This window comes from Leptinotarsa decemlineata, unplaced genomic scaffold, assembly GCF_025532065.1.
Source record: "Leptinotarsa decemlineata unplaced genomic scaffold, Ldec_3_MD MMD2_tig00000576_RagTag_RagTag, whole genome shotgun sequence".
Lineage (NCBI taxonomy): Eukaryota > Metazoa > Arthropoda > Insecta > Coleoptera > Chrysomelidae > Leptinotarsa > Leptinotarsa decemlineata.
The window spans coordinates 4129015-4151106 of NW_027412551.1; the positions used below are offsets into that span (position 1 = coordinate 4129015).

General features: G+C 33.4%; 1 protein-coding gene across 1 annotated transcript in view; it reads left to right on the forward strand.

Moving 5' to 3' along the window:
* Positions 1–22092, forward strand: part of LOC111510923 (D-beta-hydroxybutyrate dehydrogenase, mitochondrial) — an 88820-nt gene that overhangs the window by 39982 nt on the left and 26746 nt on the right. The gene's annotated exons all lie outside the window — the stretch shown is intronic.

Below are 22092 nucleotides of genomic sequence, written 5' to 3' on the forward strand. Positions count from 1 at the left end.
TGTCACCGATCCTGAGCAACATTTTCATGGAGCATTTGGAAGAAACATATATCGAAACTCACCAGAATGGTCCAAATATATGGTGGAGATATGTTGTTGATGTTTTTACTATCTGAGACCACAACCCAGATGATATCAAGGTTTTTTTGAATAATTTGAACTAAAGAGAACCCACGATAAAATTCACATTAGAGAGAGAAGTTCCTAATAAATTTTCTTCTTTCAATGTTATGATAAAAAATTGATAAATACTCCTGGTACGAGTGCATATCGAAAAACACTCATACTAACAGATATCTCCACTATAATTCTATTCGCCACGATAACGTCAAAAAAGGGATAGTTAGATGTTCGTATGATTAGACAAATACAGTTTGCATTTCAGTTCTTAATATGAGAGAGAAAATAACTATCATTAGAACAGTTTCGGAGCAAAACGCATATTCGGAGCAGTTTGTGTAAGGAGCTCACATTGAAGTTGTTGAAAGCAATATGCCTACAACATATACAGATCCCACAATTACCACAAATCAAATTACAATATACATATCTCACAACTAACGTCCTACTGTTCCCGGTTTGTCTGAGAAATCACGACGCATGCATCAGTTATAAATATAATGTGAGAACAACTTTTAGAACTACTTTAGAACACATTCAAATCTCTTTCGATACAAACTAACCCACAGATACGGGTGAAAGAACGAAAGATTGTATTCACAATATACCTTGTTCCTGTGAAAAAAGTTATATAGGTGAAACCTTAAGACCCCTAGATGTGAGAAAAAATTATCATCATGGATATATAAGGATGAGTCAGATGTCGGGATCGGGCTTAGCGGAGCATAATCTAAAATCATCTGGTGTTTACGCTATAGAATGGAGTGAAATAAAAGTTAACTACAAAGAAATTCATGGGAAATTTGAAAAACTCAAAAGTATCCTCATATATTCTTTCAGCAGTCGACAAGTGAATGTCGAATAGCTCTGTGCCATTACTACATTACTACTGTCATTACTGAGAAGATAGGTTGAAAACGGAAATATGAACCTTAACTGAACTAAATTCTCAAAAAACATACAGTACGTGTGTTCATGTAAACTGTCGCATATGACATCTGGACATTTCATTATTTTAACTCATGTCAAAAGAAATTAGAGCTATCACAGTTCGGGGCGAGATTTTTATAGTGAATTTCGAGTTTTAAAGATGGAAAAGGATTGTATTCCGAAACGTCAACCACTTAAGAAAGCTAAGTATCAATATAGGCCAGGCGTACTATATTTTTTTGAGGAAAAAATTCCTTACAGCGCAAACTCAACGGGAATGGGTTGGTAAGGTAGTCAGTAATATTGGGGCAAAAATTCAACAGCTGAATGTTTGCAGGGGCGGAGGGGTGGAGGTAAAAAGGGGTGAAAAACAGTTTTTCGCGGTTTGCGGCCAAAATAATTATTTTAGAGAAAAAAGTTGAATAGGAAAGTTGTAAATAATAAAAACATCTATAACGTTTGTATTCATACTTTTTTCACATAACCTCCAAATTTTCGAGTAAAACGCGAAAAACCACTTTTTTCGTTTTTTATTTTTCATTTCACGAAAGAAATGCGTATCACTATGAAAATTTGAGCAATTGTACCATTTTTCATCACAAATACGTATCAATTTTTTTTTGCGATAAGTTAATTAGTTTCTGAGAAATTCGCGATTTTCGAAAAAAAATAATTTTTTTCAAGTTGGTCAAAAAGTTTTTTTTTTACCTATACAACTTTTACACCGCTCATTTTTTTCGTAATCATATCAACTTTCAGATGAAAAAATTAAAATATACTACTTTAAGGAAAAAAAATCGTTTACAATGCAAAAAACTGAAAAATTGTGCTTGTTAATGTATGTACACTCCCTAATGTACACGATTAAACTGTCGTTGGTAATAATTCGCTCTTCTTTACCTACAAATGTTGATTTGAATTATGTAGTTCATGTTCAGAGATCGAAGCATCATAGAGGGGGTATTTATTGTTTGAATTACAAATTTTGGAGCAACAGCTGTGCTTCGAACGGAACACCGTCAAAATCAGTACGTGAGCGTCTTTTCAGTCAGAGCGTTTTATAGAGTGTTTCATCGTAAAATAACAAGTGTTAATCTGTTAATTTGTTTAGTGAAAAAAGAACTTATTTAGGTGAAAATTTACTATGATATATTACATGAAATTTATAATCTTTCATTTAATAGAATTGAATATATAATTATAGTATATATTATATATAATACTTATGTATTATATCATATATATATATAAACCCTCCGCCCCTGCAAACATTCAGCTATTGAATTTTTGCCCCAACATTACTGACTACCTTCCCAACCTATTCCCGTTGAGTTTACCCTGTAAGGAATTCTTCTGAAAAATCAGTATTTTTCAACATAGTACGCCTGGCCTAATAGATAAATATTCGTTTTGAATTTGAGTGTACTTACGTAATTTGATGCGTAGATTGCGAATCCGAAAAAAAAAGCGGCGCTCTCCCTTATTAACAAAGTTACGGCTGTTCAAAGTTCAGAAAAGGGCAACTTTTCAGCCTTCTTTTTCACAAGATGAACTATTAAAAATCACAAGCATTTATTCACTAGGTCACCTTTACACCTATTCCTCCTACCTTAACACTTTTCACTTCAACATTTTTTCAATAAAAATGTTAAAAAATGTACGGAGCTGCTTTCTGGTTATATATCTCTGTATTTTATGTTTTCAAGGTTAATGGCATTGTTGGTACGACTGATGCAAGCATTCATTTTTAAGTTAAGTGTTTTATAAGAAAAATGTTGATTGTTGAATTGAAAAGTGTCAATTAAGGAGGGATAAGGTGTAAACGTGACCTAGTGAATAAATGCTTGTGTTTTTAAATAGTTTATCTTGTGAAAGAGAAGGCTGAAAAGTTGCCCTTTTGTGAACTTTAAAGGGCCGTAACTTTGTAAATAAGGGAGAGTGCCGCTTTTTCCTTTCGGATTCGTAATCTACGCATCAAAATACGTACGTACACTCAAATTTTTTTTCAAAATCGCCGGGTGCCCTCAAAACGAATATTGTATTGTATTGAATTGTTTCAATTGATTTTTTCAATTTGTAGACAAAATTTATGAATACGACAAGTAACTGACTAATTGGTCCCTTCAGTAGTTTATATTACGCAGTGACTCTTCGGGGTGAACTTCTTAGTTTGCCCTTCATTACACTTCAGCAGATTCTCTATTGATTACCTTTCAGATTATGGAAGGTTTCAAACCCAAAAAACAGTTGAAAATATTGAGTCGTCCACGAAATAATGCCTTTTGAAGAATATTTATTCAATGATACTAGCAAGTCATGAAGCAACTTTTGAACTTTCATGTCATTAATAAGTACAACTTTGCGGAGGAAAATACGATATCGTCCTTTTCAAAGACACCCTTTATCAAATTGAATCACCAATGATTCCTTCGGTAAGTCATCTTCAGTATATTCCACTTCTTTCTTTTGGTTGGAATGAAAATTTACTCTTATGGCCATCTTCGCTAGAAGCATTGAATTGCTCTGAATGATATTGCATGTGAAGGAATCAACCAATTCATATTCATTTAAACTCTTTATGGTTTTCATCAATTGTTTAGCGATTCAACATAAATTAGTTCCTTCACCAGAAAATATTTGGCTGATAATGCATTTTCTTCTTCTAGAAATCATTTTTATAGTCATATTATTTGACTCTGTGAACGAAATATGACTCACCTACAAGTATAGATTAATCGTTAGCCAAGTGAAGACAACTCCAAATATTTTTTCTCATTTTCCCAACAGTGTATATTTATGAACTATCAACGGTTTGATTTGCTTTCTGATTTCTGCATTTCCGGCATCTAGAAAAACCCGATTCAACAGCGCTCCTTTCATCTTCCACCCAATAATCTTTTCTGATTCAGGACAGTACTTTTTCTATACCTCGGTGATCCTAATCAATTGGAAAATTTGTTCTGCCATTTACATAACTAATTATATTTACCGCCACTTAATTTTGGGAAAGCTCGTCTTCTCTTTATGAAAAGTGTCACTTTGACTTTTTTTAACCAACATAATTTGGTAGAGCTCCATTTTGCTCGCAGTTAAATCCATTCACTCAAAAAGGAACTGTCTTCTGCAATAATATCAATGATTTCGGAGTCATTTTCTTGGGTGTTTTCTAATTTTTGCTTTTCAAAAAATTAGATCCATCAAACCACGTTTCGAAATATGGTATCTCATCTGCATCATATTGTTACGTTTTGTCCGAGGGTTGGTCAATAATTGACTACTCTGAATAATCAAACCTAATTTCATTTCACTTTAAATACAACAAACATTTCATCCACAACTATTATTCGAATGTTTAAAAATCTGTTTAAAATCTGTTTTTCCGTTAATCAGCTGCCGCCCCCATATGAACGACAACTCTCAGAAGTTAATAAACTTGTGCGAGCTAAGGACTATCGAGGACTTACCTTTTAACGTGTGATTCCTAATACGGTCTATCTATGTCTATCGCCTCACTAGATCACTTCGCGTACCGCACTGTAACGTCCACTTGACTGTCTTGGATACGCTCCTGGCTAGCGTTTATATATCGTAATCGAATGCAGTAGAAATTTCGCCGAAGTTGCATCGTAATCAGTAGCATTATTCTGGCTGCTTCTAGAGTGGAAGGGAACATTCGCGCGCTCTTAGCTACGTCACGGTTGAATTATGGCAACCAGTGGCGGCCGGCGTTATTTTCTTCAGGGCATGATTTACAACAACATGATCTAGTGTCGAAACTGCACCATCCAGTTTCAAGGAAATTCACCACCAAATTTTAGTTATTTCTTCAAATTACCAATTTCATGATCTTCAAATCACCCTAATTTTATTTGATAAAGGACAGTTGTTGAGTTATTACATAAGTATGCTTGGTCAAATTCAATTTCTATGGATACTATGATTTATTTAGCTAGAAAGCTTTTCATAACAACTACGTGTAATCCTATCTAGAAAGAAATAGAAATGCTTTGTTAGGGTTACCTCAGCACATGCTTCTTCATCATCAGAAGAATCGTTCGAAATTAAACCTGCTGAAAAATATGAAAATTATCAAATTCAAATTCAATTATAAATATTCTCAATTTGTTTTTGAAAATATATATATTTGAAGCATTCCTTATTGATTCGTCTGATTTGATGAAAATCTCCAGCCGATCTTATAATTCCAAGAGTCCTTTTCTGAATGGTGAAAATTCTTTCCGCATAGTTTCCGTAGCCCAGCATGAAATTCCGTATTTCAGGTACGATGTTATGTACGCCTCGTAGTTAATACAACAACATACGAATAAATTTCAGACTCGCTTTACTCCGACGAGCCATATTACAAGGCCTGGAATATTCTAAAGTTCCAATCCCATTACTTGTCCCACTGAAATTAATTTTCTGCTTCTTTGCTCCTTCCCTGATATGCTTTTCAGTGCTACATTCTGAAATTAACTTTATTCAGCATGTTTTACTATATACCTAGCTTTTAGCCTTCTAAATTAGATTCACAAGCTTTCTTCTTCTGTAACATCATGAAATAAACTAATTAGATATCTCGCTTACAGATTTAACAAAGTATTATTCGCTGAGAAAATTAACCAGATACATCGTCAATTTTCTATTGTTTATATTTTGTTAAATGTTATGTAGGAGAAATAGTTTTAGTTATTGATTTATTCGATATCATATTCCTCGATTTTTTTTTATTTTAAGAAACTAACGCTTCATAAAAAAGGACAAAGTTGTACATTTTGATGGAATGAACTTCAACAACTAGAAGTCTTTTATGAAAATGGATCTGATAGAGTTCTCAGAGGTATATTGACATGGTCATTGAAGAGGAAAGGATAATAATAATAATAGTTGTTTTCATTATTGGAGTGTTTGGTGGATTGATGCCCCTTTCTAATCTCGAAAATCAAGATCATGCCGACTTGCCGAACAAATGCAGAAGGCAATCATTCTTGGCTCACTGCTTGCTTAGGACACATGATTCTTGAACCCAATGATCAATTACCCCACGGTGTGGGTAGTGATCATTGATTGATAATGCGGACACGCCCTCCCGAGTGTATCAGAACTTCTGGGGACATAGCCTGACCAGCGCAAACTCAGAGAATAATAATAATAATAAAAGTGCTTCAACATCTATGGCACTTTTACGGTAATGACGAGACACCGTATGAATCCGTTGTGGAAAGCGAAAAGTGCTTTATTAGAGCAAGCTCTCAGGGCCCCAGATGTCACTTATTTTCTCAGGAATACAATGTATAGAATAAAGTAGTGTTAGTACATACTATGAGTGTATGCATACCTGCTAGCTTGGACCGACAGTCAGTTTACAGGTACCAGGTGATAAAGGTAGGGTGAAATAGTTCTTACTGATTTTTAGGTATGAAAAAGTTCATATTTCCGAGCACAAGAAACACACTCAGCGAGGGAAAACCAACAGATCAGTAATAGCAGAGCATGTTTGGATCCATCAATATTACATCGAGTGGTCCCAAGCTGAGATCATACACATGGAGAAACATTGGTTTAGAAGGAAATTCCAAGAAGCCGCATACATGTTGTCCAACAATGTATTCAGCCAAGCTAGCGTAGAAATACCCAACATATGGAAACCCATAATCAAGCGAAAAATAACCAACTCCCGCCAAACGGTTACTTCGACCGTTGGCTTGTCATCCAGTCAATCAATGAGAATCTACCGCGCTCATAGCGGGAAACTCACATCAGTGTGTTTATTTCTTTAACACTGCACACCCTGTTTATTTTCATGCTTGATTTTTCTTCAAACAGACAAGGCGGTCCTAATTTCAAAACCGGCACACTTCATACGCTACATCGCCCCATAAACAACGATTTATTTTACAACCAACAACACCAAACCGGTGATGCTTGCGCTGGCCTTACTGGCCGGTATCTTCAGAATAGATCACCACGATACCATCTCCATCTCTTTCATACGTCAAACGGTCCTCTCACTCCTACACTCACACATCCCTTATGGAACTTGAATTTCCCGCTATGCGCGCTACCGCGCGCATAGCGGGAAGGAAGCAATGAATTTAAAAAAATTCATTCTGTACAAAATTATGTAGATCATCCAAAGAAGTAACTTTCAGACTCAAACTGGAAGAAAAGCCCTCTCGAAATAACTACTTTCATATAAACAATGAATTACACGAAAGAAAAAAATTCTTTCGAAACAAATACTTTTATATTAACACAGAATTTCAGAGGAGATACTTTTCTCTACTCAGTTTGTATTCCAAACATTCGTTATGGAATAAAATCAGAGATCATTCACAGGAGTTCTACTTTAAATGAATGGTAACAAATTGCACTTACATGGAACACTTTCATCCTCACTAGTAGACATCGATGTTGCCTTCAGTACCAATCTGTATAACATTATAGAAAATACACACAATTCATTCATGAATAACGAATTTTAATGTCACGGAATAAGTTTGATCTACTTATGTTATCGATGACATCATACTGATCTTCATTCACCTATTTGATTGAATCGAAGCCAAGGTGAATCTTATTTGAATTGAAGGGGTGATATTTTTAGGAGTGATTAATTTTTGGGAAAGAAAGTGTTTTGCCTTCTACCACTCCATCTTGATACAAAATAAAGTGGGAATATTCCAAAGAAAGAAAGGAAGTAATCAATCTGAAAATAAGTAACTCTATACATGGCATGGATGTGTAGATCATGCAAAGAAGCAACTTTCAGACACAAACTGGAATGTTTGAAATACAAACTGAGTAAAGAGAAGTATTTCCTGTATAATTCAGGGTTCATATAAAAGTATTTGTTTCGATAGAGTTTTGTTTTCGTGTAATTCAATGTTTATATGAAAGTAGCTGTTTCAGGAGGGCTTTCTTCTAGTTCATGTCTGAAAGTTGCTTTTTTGCATGATCTACACATCTAGGTGTGCCACGTATAGAGTTACTTATTTTCAAATTGATTACTTCCTTCTTTTCTTTGGAAGATTCCCACATTTTTTGTATCAAGATGGAGTAGTAGAATGCCAAAAACTTTCTTTCCCATAAATAAATCACTCCTAAATATATAACTCCTTCAATTCATATTATCATTGTCTTGCAACATTTTTGCATTCGTTACCGTGCTTTCATTATATTATATTTTACGTAAATACGTTCATGTAAAAAATAGACCTTATATTCATTCAGAGGATGGAAGACTGAACCTCCGACATTAAATAAAAATCACTATCAATCACTTTCAAATGAATCAAAAATATATGGATCGATCTCGGAACTTTATCAAGAAACCAAATCAGGAACAGTAACAAGCTTTGCTTATGATTGTCATCTCCAATAAAATGATGTTGACAGCAGATACAATGAATTGAAATACCACCTTCCCAGTCATATTGTGTTTTTGTTTGGAAATGTCGCAGTTGTGCTTTCCTTTGGTTAGGATACAAAGTTGTCAAATGTAAAAAAAAATCTGATCTGAGGAATTTGCAAATAATTTGAAGAAATATAAATTTTTCCTACATACGAGAACTATTGAAAAAATAAGGTGAATGATCAAATTTCGCGGGCTACGTATATTCGATTAGCGATTTTTTAATTTTTTTTATGTTGATACGTTCGCCTTGATCATACTTCCACATTTTCAGCTTGTTTAGTTTTTTGGTGGAAGGCACAAGAGTTAGAAGTGATCTGCATTTGTTTGAAGGTGTTTGACAATGTTTCATGGTAAATTTCATAAGTTCGGACTTCCATTGTCTACTATGAAAAAAAATACGGAAATGAAATGAAAATAAAATAAAATACAAGCAACAATTGAAAATTGAACAAATTGAAAAGAAATGAAAATTGAATGATTTCAAGCCAAGTTACTTCAAGGCGTTTCATTTGATAGTATCCACCATCGTCTTCGGGTGATAACTGGACACATCTCCGAGAGATGACTACTTATAGGTCATTCGAGTTTTTTCGCCTATCCTCTCTTCCAACTCCCGCCGTTTGGCGGGAGATAGCCGTGTTTCGCTTGATTACGGGTTTCCATATGTTGCGAATCTCTGCGATAGCTTAGTTGAATACGGTGTTGGACAACATTTATGCGCCTTCTTTGAATTTTTCCCCAAACCAGTATTTCTTACCGTGGATGGTCTCAGCTTGGAACCAATTGATATTATGTTGATGAAATGCGGAAATGCGGACTCTCAAAGGCCTCTTAGTTTCACCGATATAGGATTTTCCGCACACGCAGGGTATCCGGTAAATGCAATTCTTGGAATCGCAGTCCACGTTTGGTGGCCTGGTTTTCGTGGGGCTGTTACGGATAGTGTTTCCGGATCTGAAGCAGGTTCTGACATTGTACACGGACCAAATCCTTCTCATCCTTTTCGACAATTCTCTGATGTAGGGAAGTGCAAGTACTGGTTGTGACGGCTTCTCTTTCTTGTAAGGCTCTTAATGTCTTCTATCCATAGTTTATTCTACCATCACTTTGGAGTAACCATTCCGTTGAAGATCATTTTTGATGATACCTAGTTTCTTCTCGAAACCTACCTTCGTATTATATAGCCCGATAGGACGGTCTACTAGGGTCTTGATGATTTCTCTTTTAGTCGATTGATGATGGTTGGATTCGTGGTTCAGATACTGTCCCGTGTTAGTGAGTTTTCGGCATACAGAAGCTTCCCACTTTGTGTCGGTCCTCTTCACCAATAAGTCTAAGAATGGCAATTCGTTGTGGACTTCCTTCTCCATTGTGAAAGTGATGAAAGGTCTTACATTGTTAATGTGCTCCAGGAAGGTGTCTAGTTCTGTATTCTTTCGTGGAATTCGAATCATTTTATATCATATTAGACAATAGCAGTCCGAACTAATGGAAGTGATCTGAATGTTCGGCGATTTGCTGCAATTAAAAAAATGGATGGATTAAAGAAATGGACTTGAGTGCTTCAAAATACATGAAATGTTGACACTGGTATACGGTGATTATACTCCGAGTCAGAAAAATGTTTACAAGTGGTACACGCTTTCCGCGTAAGGTCAGAAAGATGTGAATGAAGACGCTTGCCCTGGAAATATTGAATTACTGAATTTTGCCCAAAAAACCATTGCATGAGCATCGCTCAGGAATTGTTGAATGACATCAACGGCGATATAGATCTGCTTAAAATGGTCATAACTGGTGACGAAACGGTTATGGCATCGAAATCAAAGTCCAATCGCCCCAATGGAAAAGCCCAGGAGAGCCAAGACCAAAAAACACACCACGTTCGACGGAATGTTGAGGGTTTGCTCTCTGTCTTCTTTGATTTCCGTGGAGTAGTGCATCACGAGTTCCTGCCACATGGTGTTACAATCATACCTCAGCCACCCTGCGGATTTTTCTGTTTCCAATATTGAAGAGACCCATGAAAGGATGACCAATTGCGACGATTGAGGAGATGAAAACTGAATCGCTGAGAGAAATCAATTCTGTTATGCAAAAGTGCATAACAGAACTGCTTCAAGGTTTGGATGAAATAATAATAATATTTATTTACCATTTGCGATACATAGCGTATATATGGTAGGGCAATGATTATTTACAAAAAACAGTACGTCACTTATGAATGAAATGATGGAATCAAAGCTCAAATATGGTAAATATATATATATATATATATATATATATATATATATATATATATATATATATATATTTACCATATATACATATATTTACAAACATGTACACACATATTTTAACTAAAGCAAAACAGCAAGTGAAAATTTAGAACGATTATATATCTTATTATCCTTCTGTGAAAGAATCCTCTAAATATGCCTTATGACTGTAGTAACATTTGTCCAGTAATAAGTTTTTAACTTTCTTACTGAACAAATTTGAAGAATTCAACCTCTTTATAGATAGTGGCAGTCTGTTATAAAAATTTGTGGCATTATATAATGGAGATGTTTTGAATGATCACTCTTATGTGAAGGGATCCTCACAGCAGTAGCATGGCGAGTATCACGACCGTGAATGCTCAAGTTCGTTATATACAAGTCAAGGTTCCAGTGCACAAAAATGACATATTTCATTATATAAATTGCGGGTGCAGTCAACAAGCGTTCTCTTTTAAAAAACTTTTTTGGTACCTCAGGTTGAATATCAATCTTATCAGTCGTTTTTGAGAGATGAAAACTCTAGAAAATTCCTTTGCACATCCCCAAGCCATTATGTTGAAACTAATGTGGGAGTATGCATTCGCAAAGTAAACATTTAGTAAACCAAACCTATCTAAACAATGTTTTAACTGTTTGATCGGATAATAAGCGGAATTGAGTTTACTGCACACTTTTTGTATGTGACTTCTCCAGGTGAGATTCTCATCTAAAATAGTTCCAAGAAAATCAACTTCTTTTGATATTTTTATGTCATTCAAAGTGACTGAATTACAACAGAAGTCCCTCCTAACACATGTTTTCATCAGCACTGACTTAGATTTATTTAAAATCAGTTTGTTACGTTGACACCAACTACTGAATTCGTCAATAACTAAATTAATTTTCATCGATAATTCATTCTCATTTTTTCCAGAAACAGTGATTGTAGTACACTGGGAATACTACTTTGAAGGAAATAAAATAGAAGTTAATGAATAAATTTCTAGAGAAAAATGAAAAAAAAATCATGGAAAACTTAAAGAATTTTGAAAAAGTTGAATAAAAAAGGGAACCAAAAAGAATAATAATAGATTAACAAATTACGTCGTGTAATTTCTTGCAGATTCACCTATGAGACTAATTGTGCATTGTTTTTGATTTATCAGTTTCAAAAATAATATTTTCAAATTGTAGATATATTCACTCGTCTAATCTACTTGCACTCGTAAAAACAAATGGATATAAAAAAAACCTTCATGAACCATGTGTACATTACACATCCTTTGGAGATATGTATTTTAAATATTTGATGGAGTAAATGTGGATAATAATAACAATCAGCGATATTATTAAACCTTGAGGCTGGCCAGCTTTGGTAGTCTTTATTGATTTTGGCGTCATGCATTATGCATTATGATTGAGTGAAAACAAGTTATTTTATTACGCTGTTTCTTGATCTGTGTTTATTGTTTCAACATTTTAGCTGTTCCCTGTCAGCTTGAGAATTCCTACAAAGTAAATGAACTTTCAATGAATTTCAATAAGAAATTCATCAATTTTTGTCAATAAATTAATCTGCTTGAATAAGCGGCTATACTATGCAAGTAATGCTATTATAATTTTGAGTCGAACGTCACAGAGATTATCGTTACGTAATATTATTTGATAACTTTTCTACATAAGTAACTTGAGTAGGCGGAACTGAACATGTTTCAATTTGAAGAAATCTGAGAATTTCCATTAGAATATTTAAAAAGATTCATCTGGCAACACTGGTTAGATATTGCCTCACATTTGTCCGGAAAATATCGCGTTAATAAGTAACAACTTTATTTTTCTTGTATCGTTAAGGAGCCATGATCCATTTTCAAATCCTCATAATTTTTCAAATCAAATGATATATCGTAGATGAAATTTCAAAATCTCATCTTTTTTCTTCCGAACCAAAGACTTAGTAACGCTGAAAAAATATAGCTACTTAAAAAATACAAGGCAGTTCCAGTTGTATAAGAGAAAACACTAAACATCGGAGTGGCAGGATTTGAACTTATATCTTTTCCAAATAGATTTAAATAGTTTTGGGAACCTGAATATACTAATTGTTCAAGGGGAACGTGACTCCTCTATTACAAAAAAAATCATTACCGCCATTTGTGTTGTGGATGGCAACGGCCGACTATTTGAAATTGGAGCTTGAGGTCACACTGGAAGAATTGTTGAATTGTTCTCTAAAATGTTCATTTAAATACTCTTCCAAGTTTAGTATGCTTCTGAAACAAGAGGCGTCTCCACTTCAATCCTGAATGCCAAGAAGTTTTCCATTTCTTTGAAATGTGTCGCGGGCGATTATCTACTGTCTTGTTCTGATGTGTGATCGATGTTTTTATGAGAGTGATTTCGAGAATTGGCAAGTGGAATTCATTATTGTTTCAAGAAACTATACAGGATGAATATCCAGGAACTGCATCGATCGATTGCGAGAAACAATGTGAAAATGTTATGTATGGCCGACAGTGAGTAGTGCATGAAAGGGTGCTCCTAGTTAAAAGTCGAATATATATTAACAGAGTGCTTTAAAAATTTTCAACATTTGCAAGAAACAGCCTAATTAGTTGACTAATAATATTATTTTGTGTGAAACTGAAAATCATGGTTTTAACAAGAGATATTCGAGACGAAATCCAAAGTGCAGTCAATATGGCTTTTAAACAATACCTAAACGATCAGGTATTCATAAAAACAATAGCAGCCAGTGTGTCTGAAGCAGTGACAAAAACCGTCAATAAGAAACTGGATGAAATGAACCAAAAACTCGAACAGATAAGAAATGAACATTCCCAAATTAAAAATGAATACCAAGCAAAATTCCAAATACAGGATGATACACTGCATAGATTGGAACGTGAAAATAAAAACCTTCAAGAAACTATGGATATCATGGAACAAGAAACAAAAAAGAACTCGCTGAGAATTTTTAACTTATCCGAGAAACATAAAGAAAATACAAGAGAAGAAGTCATCAAACTTCTCACTTCCTACTTACCACTAGAAATAACAGACGATGATATAGAAGTTTGTTACCGAGTCGGTAAATCAGAAGCAAATAATAAAATACGTGGTATTTTCTTGAAACTGAAAAGTTATGATTTGAGGCAAAAGATATATCACAATAAAAAGTTATTGAAAGGAACAGGAGTTATAGTAAGAGAAGATTTAACCAGACTACGGGTTGAATTGCTAATGAAATCCATCGAAAAAACATCAATGAAGCAAGTGTGGACGGAAGCTGGGAAAATCTTCATTAATTATAACAATAAAATTTTTATTATAAAAAGTGCAAATGATTTTGTAAAAGTTTTTTCTTGAGTGAGCATAGAATATACAAAATAACTAGATGTACCCCATATTACTACCGAATTTTTCAGTTAGCTTTCTTTTTTTTATATATATATAATATTCGATTCTCAACTTTTGTTACTTTTTAAACTCACAATATGATAACAGATTTGTTAGAAATACTAGATAATGAAAAGGAAATAAAAACAAATTTTTTCCCCACAATACATGAGTGTATTTGCAGTAAGGATGTTAAAGGAGTCAAAGAGAAAGTTGGTATATTTCACTTTAATATTAGGAGCATTAAAAAACATGTTGACGAGCTGATGATATATATAGAAGAGGGATATGATTATATGGATATAATTGTTCTTTCTGAATGTTGGAACTTAGAATTGGTGAGTGATTTTTATATTCCAAAATATTCTATTTATTATAATGAATCAAAATTCAACCAAAATGATGGTGTCATAATTTATGTTAAAGATACATTACCGGTTCTTCCAAAAATATTTTATATGACAGAATCTAACCTATTAAGAATAACATTGACAGTTTTCAATTTAACAATTGGGATTACCGCTTCCTACCGCCCACCATCCACGAATATTAAGACGTATATACGAGAACTATCAGAATATTTATCAACACTGAAATACCTTAACATAGAAATTTTTCTAGGAGACATAAATATCAACCTTTTGGATAAATCTTCAAATGACGTAATCAATTATGTAAATATCCTAACAGAAAATGGATTTATATCCTACATAAATGAATCTACCCGTATAACAGAAGAAACAGAAACACTAATTGATCACATATATATTAGAAAACATAAAATTGCAGAAAAAATAAAAGCCACACCCTCAGTAATTGGAACAAATATTTCAGACCACATGACTACATGCCTTTTTTTGTCAAAGAATAGTAAACACGATTCGAGAAGCGAACCGATGATAGAAAGAAACACATCCCATAGCTATAGCTACATTGACTATACAAAACTTAACAATGTGTTACAAAACGAAAATTGGTTTGATGTTATAAATTGCAATGAATCACAAAAATCCTATGATAACTTTATTACTAAATTTGAAAAACATTTAAAAGACTGCACTACAAGACACATACGTAAAAAAAAATCTTCGCACAAACTTAAACCGTGGATTACTGTAGGTTTAATCAAATCTATAGAGCATAGAGATAAACTGAAACTGAAAATGAATAAAAATATGAACCCAGAATTGAGAAATGAATATAAGCGGTATAGAAATGAATTGAGTAAATTATTACGAATTACAAAAAATTACTATTACAGAAATAAATTAAACGAAAATAGTAAAGATTGCAAAAAACATGGGAAACAATCAATGAAATAACTAATAGAAATATAAAACAGAAAAATATAGGGGAAATCAAATTAAAAGATAAGATATTTAGGGAAGATAAGGAAAAGGCAAACGTTTTCAATGAATATTTCGCTAGTGTTGGTACAGAAATGGCTAAAAAAATAAATATATCATATAGAATGACCCCACAATTTTTGAACGACAAATCAATAGTAAATTCAATATTTCTCACCCCGGTAAATGATAAAGAAATTATAAACATTATATCAAAATTAAAAAACAATTGTGCCCCTGGTCCCGATGGAATTAGTTCCAAACTTATAAAAACTCTACACCTGTATTTGGTACAACCCCTTGTCTATATAATCAATTTAATATTCAAAACTGGCAAAATACCACTGCAATGGAAATATTCCATAGTCACTCCCGTTTTTAAATCTGGTGATAAATCCAATCCCAGCAACTATCGACCAATTTCTGTAATAGATAATTTTGCGAAGATATTGGAGCATGCCCTCAAAATTCGCCTACTGGAATTTTTTCAAAAAAATGAGGTATTAACAGAAAGGCAGTATGGATTCATTAATGGAAGTAATACTGAACTAGCTGTTTTAGATTTATTTAAGCAAGCATCGGATGCCTTAGACAATTCAAAAAAGTGTCTTGCAATTTTTCTTGATTTGGCCAAGGCCTTTGATACAATTTCTCATGAAGCACTCTTGAATAAACTGAATTTATATGGAATACGAGGACCAGCAAATAATATTTTTAGAGATTATCTTTCTTGTAGAACCCAACGGGTCAAAATAGGTAACAATGTTAGTGAACTGGCTAAAATCTCTAGTGGCGTACCTCAAGGTACCGTTTTAGGCCCAATACTATTTTTAGCATATATTAATAGTTTAAGTCGCATAAATAATTTCAAAGGGCACCTCATATCATATGCTGACGATACTGCAATTATCTGTACAGGTGATACATGGCAACAGGTATATAAAGTAGCAGAAGAATGTTTGAGTAAAATACAAATTTGGTTAAGTAACAATCTTCTCAACCTTAATGTTGAAAAATCGAAATTTATTACTTTCACTCTTCTGAGCAACCACCAACCTGTCCAACAAAAAATTTATTTACATATGCCAAAGTGTTCTGAAACCATTTGTGAATGTCCATATATTGAAAAAGTAACAAAACTAAAGTATTTAGGAGTTGTAATGGACCAACATCTGAGATGGGATGAACATTTGCAATATATAGTAAAAAGACTTAGACATCTTAGCTATAAAATGTATGAACTCAGGGATATACTCACAAAAAAAAACTTAATTATTGTTTACAAATCTCTTGTTGAGTCAGTTATACGATATTGTATCACAGTGTGGGGTGAAATGTTTGAGAATGTGCTAAATATTGTACAGGTGCTCCAGAATACAGTTATAAAAATAATGTTGAAAAAAAACAGACAATTTCATACAGAAAAACTCTATTCTGAAACTAATCTGCTTGATATAAGAAGTTTGTATGCACACCAGTGTCTTATATGGATATACTCAAACAATATCAATTATTCTAAGGCAAATACAAAGTACACCAGAAATGTACATAATTTATCCATTGATATACCTCTTTACAAAAAAAGTGATACCCAACGTTCGGTTTACTATTTCGCTCCAAAACTGTATAACATGCTTCCCCTTGAAATAAAGATAAATACCACATTTTTAAAGTATAAAAAAAATACAAAAGAATTCATAATTTTAAATAATACCCGTATAAACAGTTTATTCAAACATACCCAATAACCCAGAAATATCACTCAGTACATTTTCTAATCTTTCAGTGTATGTGTACCTATTTCCAATATTATGTAAACCTTGATGTATAGATAATTATAGGTACTTATTCTCATAAAATATACCAGCTTCCTCTGTCTATTCACTAATACAACTGCAACAGTTATTCAATCTTTTGTTACCTTTGTGCCTGATATATTTTTAAAGTACTTCCACAGGGAGACAGACGAAAGCACATTACAAGCCACCTGCGCTTAGGCTGCTTTCCTCAAACTCCTAGTGGTCCTAACCATAATATTAATAAATTGTATATTAACATATTCCAAATAAAATTGAATTGAATTGAATTGAATTCTAAAGTCGATAGGGGGAACTCGGCTGAAATATTTTCAAGATGACAGCACTTCCGGTTATACTGGAAGTAGGTGTCAACTTCGTTGTTTCAAATAGAACACCCTATATATCTCTACATTTTTGGATTCAAAATCTGAATACTTATTGTGAATAACGCCCTATATCTAAGTCTAACCGTTTTTGACATATTTGAGTGTTTATGTCAAAAATGATGTTTGCAGGCCTACAATGATTAACTATCAATTTTTCCTATTAGGAAACCTTTATCATTATGTTTTGGTCGGGTTCCGTGTAGAGGGGAACCAAATTCAATAGATTGTATATGAAACTTCGATGACTATTGATACAGATTGACCAAAAAAGAAGAATATAAATGAAATTCAATAAACTGTCTGAAGTGGCTTTTCTCAAATAGAAACCCCCAGTTTTTATGATATCATGGTATTAAGCATTGAAAATAAGAGTAACTTTGCATAAAGATATCAGCCGAAAATTATTAATTTTTGAAATATCCGCAATTTAATATTTTTCTATCCACAGAAATACGGTTTCTAAATTATGTCAGTTGCCAATGACGTCGCGGCGTTAAAAACAATCAATTTGCCAATTGTCAATAACAAATCATGCCGAGACGAATACATTACACGAAGTAAGATTACTTAAATTCATTTATTATTTACGGAGAATATGATGAAGTTGTTTCAAGTATCATTACAATTGGGAATATCTCAGGCATCAACACTAAGAATTTTACGAAATCTCAAGTTCCATCCATGTGTTTTTTCCAATGTTCAACATTCATTTCACTTCAATATCAAGAATTTTTTTTCTGGATAATATTGTCTGGACGTATGAAGCGAAGTTTACGAAAAATAGGTTTTTTGGCGACGAAATTCCCTTTATTGGAGCGACACAAATGTACTTACATCCATTTTGAGAACAAACTCTTCAAGAGTTCTAGCAATTAAACGGTTATTGTGCCATAAGAAATGACAGCATCGTGGCCTCAGAATTGAATAAATATAATTTGAATGGTAAGTGAAGACAATTTTGAATTCTTCTAGGTATGAAACACGTTTAATAATTTCGAGCGTTATCGTAATCTCTTACACAATTCTGAAGTCAACCACCTAGAAAATTTGCCGCTAGCTGATCATAGAAATATATTCCACCAATACGATGGGGGGCCTTCACATAATGGCCATTTAGTGAATAATCAGCCGCAAAATATGTTTTATGATCAATGGATAGTCAATAACAGATCACATCTTCGGCCTCCTCGCTCCCCAGATCTGACACTATTCGATTTTTTTTATCTGGGAAACAGTCAGGAATGATGTTTATAATACCGTAGGAACCACGAAGGAAGATTGTATGAGGAGAATCAGAACTGCATTTGAAGAACTTAACTCTCTGTGATGAAGAATTACTGAGTAGGTGCAAGAAATGTTTAAAAGTGCAAGGGCATCAATTTGAACATTTATTCAAATGATTTTTGTAACTCGTCATTTTATTTGAATATTTTCTTTGATGATTAGTTAATATTTTTGGTAATTTTTCTGCACATTCGCTCTTTTTTCGGAAATCGGTTCGCAAATTTATCACTTGTCCTTGAAATAACTTTATCACATTGTCCGTGAATAATAAATTTGCAAATGATAAGTAATGACATTATCATATCAATTGATAGTTTTCTAACGCCACGCCGTAATGGCAACTGACAGAATTTGGAAACCGTATAATGAATATTCTGTCGATAGGAAAATATTAAATGAATTGATGGATGTAGCCGTTACTACGTGGTAGAAAATCATAATGAAGAAAAGAGAAATGAAACTTTCTATGTTTTTACCACTTTTATTTGTAACTAACGTTACTGCAGTTTCGTCCTAAGTTTGAAAATGTCCGTATTGGACGAAACTGCAGTAACGTTAGTTACAAATGAAAGTGGTAAATATTAAATTGCAAATATTTCAAAAACTAACAATTTTCCAGATAGGTAAACTCGTACAAAAGTCACCCTTATTTTCAATACTCATTACGAACAAAAAAATGTGAAAAAGTCACTTTACACGGTTTATTAAATTACTTACATTTATATTCTTCTTTTTTGACCACCCTGTATTGATTACATTCGGTCTCCTCTACAAGGAACCCGACCAAAATATATTGATGAAGATTTCTTTATAGGAAAATATGATAATTATTGTAGGGTCTGCAAACATCATTTTTGACATAAAAATGTTATACTTAGATATAAGACATTATACACAAAAAGTATTCAGATTCTGATATACAATCCAAAAATGTAATAATATATAGGATGTTTTATTCAAAATAACGAAGTTGACACCTACGACTGGTATAACCGAAAGTTCCGCCATCTTGGAAAAGTTTTAGTCAAGTTGCCCCCATCGACTTTAGTATATTGTGAAATTTTCAGATTTTTCCTAATTACAGTTTTTCCACAATCGATCGATGCAGTTCCTGGAGATCCACCCTCTGTAATACGGCAGAAACATATAGCGACAGCTCCTAGTTTTTCTTCAAGCAGAGATATTTTCCACGACAGAAGACAATATTTTCTGACTAACGGAGAACTTGAAAGGTCCTTTTCCACAACTTTGTACGAGTATCTCACATATTTTTGTTATAATATCAACAAAAACTTCAGTAAATATCTGTTTACAGAAACCTTAGAACCCTATATCGTGTGTAATATGAGACTCTTCAAGAGAGAATTATTAATTGAAAGGTAAAACTGTGACCTCTGGTGTATAATAAATCCAAAACGATCGTCCTTAAGGCGCCAACTTGGTGGGTAGAACACGTGTCTAGAAAAATTTTGCAGTGTTTGGAAAAAGTATATATTTCTGGAAATAATTTGATCAAGCTCATTTCACACCATCCTCACAGCAAAGCAAGCTAATTGGTATCTTCGCTTCAATAACGTGGCATTATCGTCAATTTCTAATTGATCATCAATATGAATTCCCAGAAATTTGGTGCGGAATTCATTTCTGACATGATATTTTTCCAAGATGAGAATATGAATTTGAACTTGAACGCTGTTCATTTTCTTCATTGAAGTAAAACTTCTTTACGCGCGCTTGAGTTGGGGAGTAAGCAGATGAATGCGTGACGAGAGCATTACGAAAAGTGTGATCGGGCGAGGCGAACGGAAGTTGAGAGCGAGTAACGTTTCGTATGCTACTATAGGAGCAAGAGAGAGATAGGTGCGAGCACATTTACGGTCGAGTAGGCTCTGAAGAATCAGAAAAAACTATCATACGTTGCTACTAATTTTAGCAGAAGATTTCAATGTTAATTTCACGTCCGAAGATGGACAAATCTTGATGAACTTTCTACAAGATGAATTAGAACTACAAATGAATAATAACTGAAATGAGTCTACCACAAGACATGAAACAATAATCGATGAAGTTTTCTGTGAATATCTTTCTAATTTTCCTTCGAAAATATATGTATCTTATTCCTCATACTGTAAGCCTTTTGTCTCGGTATTAAAATCAACTACAGTAATATATCCGGTAATGAAAATAATAAATAAAAATTAAAAATCTATTCAAAAATGATAGTTTATCGATGGAAATCCATAATTTAAATATTTGTAGAAAAATAATATATGTATACAGCGTGACTCACGGTTGATGGTAGGTTAGTCGTTTATGGTAAACGCCAAGCGGTATTTTTCTGAAAATTTCACATCTCACATTTCCTTACCTGTTCTATCGATCTGAAATATTTTCAGCATTGCGGCGTTGCCATTTTTATCAAAAAGTCCAAGCCACTTTATTTTTTTAAATAGAACAACCTGTATAATTTTGAACACAAAATAATTTGTGCTTAATATGGTCGAAAACATAGCCCCAATTGAACTTAAGTACATCAGTCCCTCAATTCAAGAAAAGTTATTATTTTTATGATAGTTTGGAAAAACTCGAAATATTTCATCAATACCAAGAAATCGACTCCACATCATACCGGGCATGCTATTATTTCCATTATGCATAAAAGTGGTCAAACGTACATTTTGTTAAATGAAATCCCCTGTATATTACTAAATAAATTGAAATATGATGAAAAATGCTCCAAGATATATCATGTCCCTATACCTGAATCATGAAGATTTCTTAATAAAGTCACTTCTTCTGGAAACATTATTTTTTTAAACATTTTGTTTTAGGTAGCAGTGGAATCATCAGGCATATAACAGTTTGGTTACTTTTATAAGTAATTTACAAATAGTTATCGACGGTGTTTCAAATATCGATTATTCAACTGAAGTTCTTATGAAATTATTTATTACACATAAATAAAGTGATCAAATCATTGTCAGAACTTGCAGAAAATTCAACCAAATGTGTCCTGACGTAACACCAATTAACGAGAGGAAGTTTGTAAGGTTACAAAATTATTTCCTCAACTATGGCTCAAAGTTTTCAGGGAAAAACTGTACCAAAAATCAGAAATTTCTAGGTGAAAAGTAGGACTTTATTGACTATAAC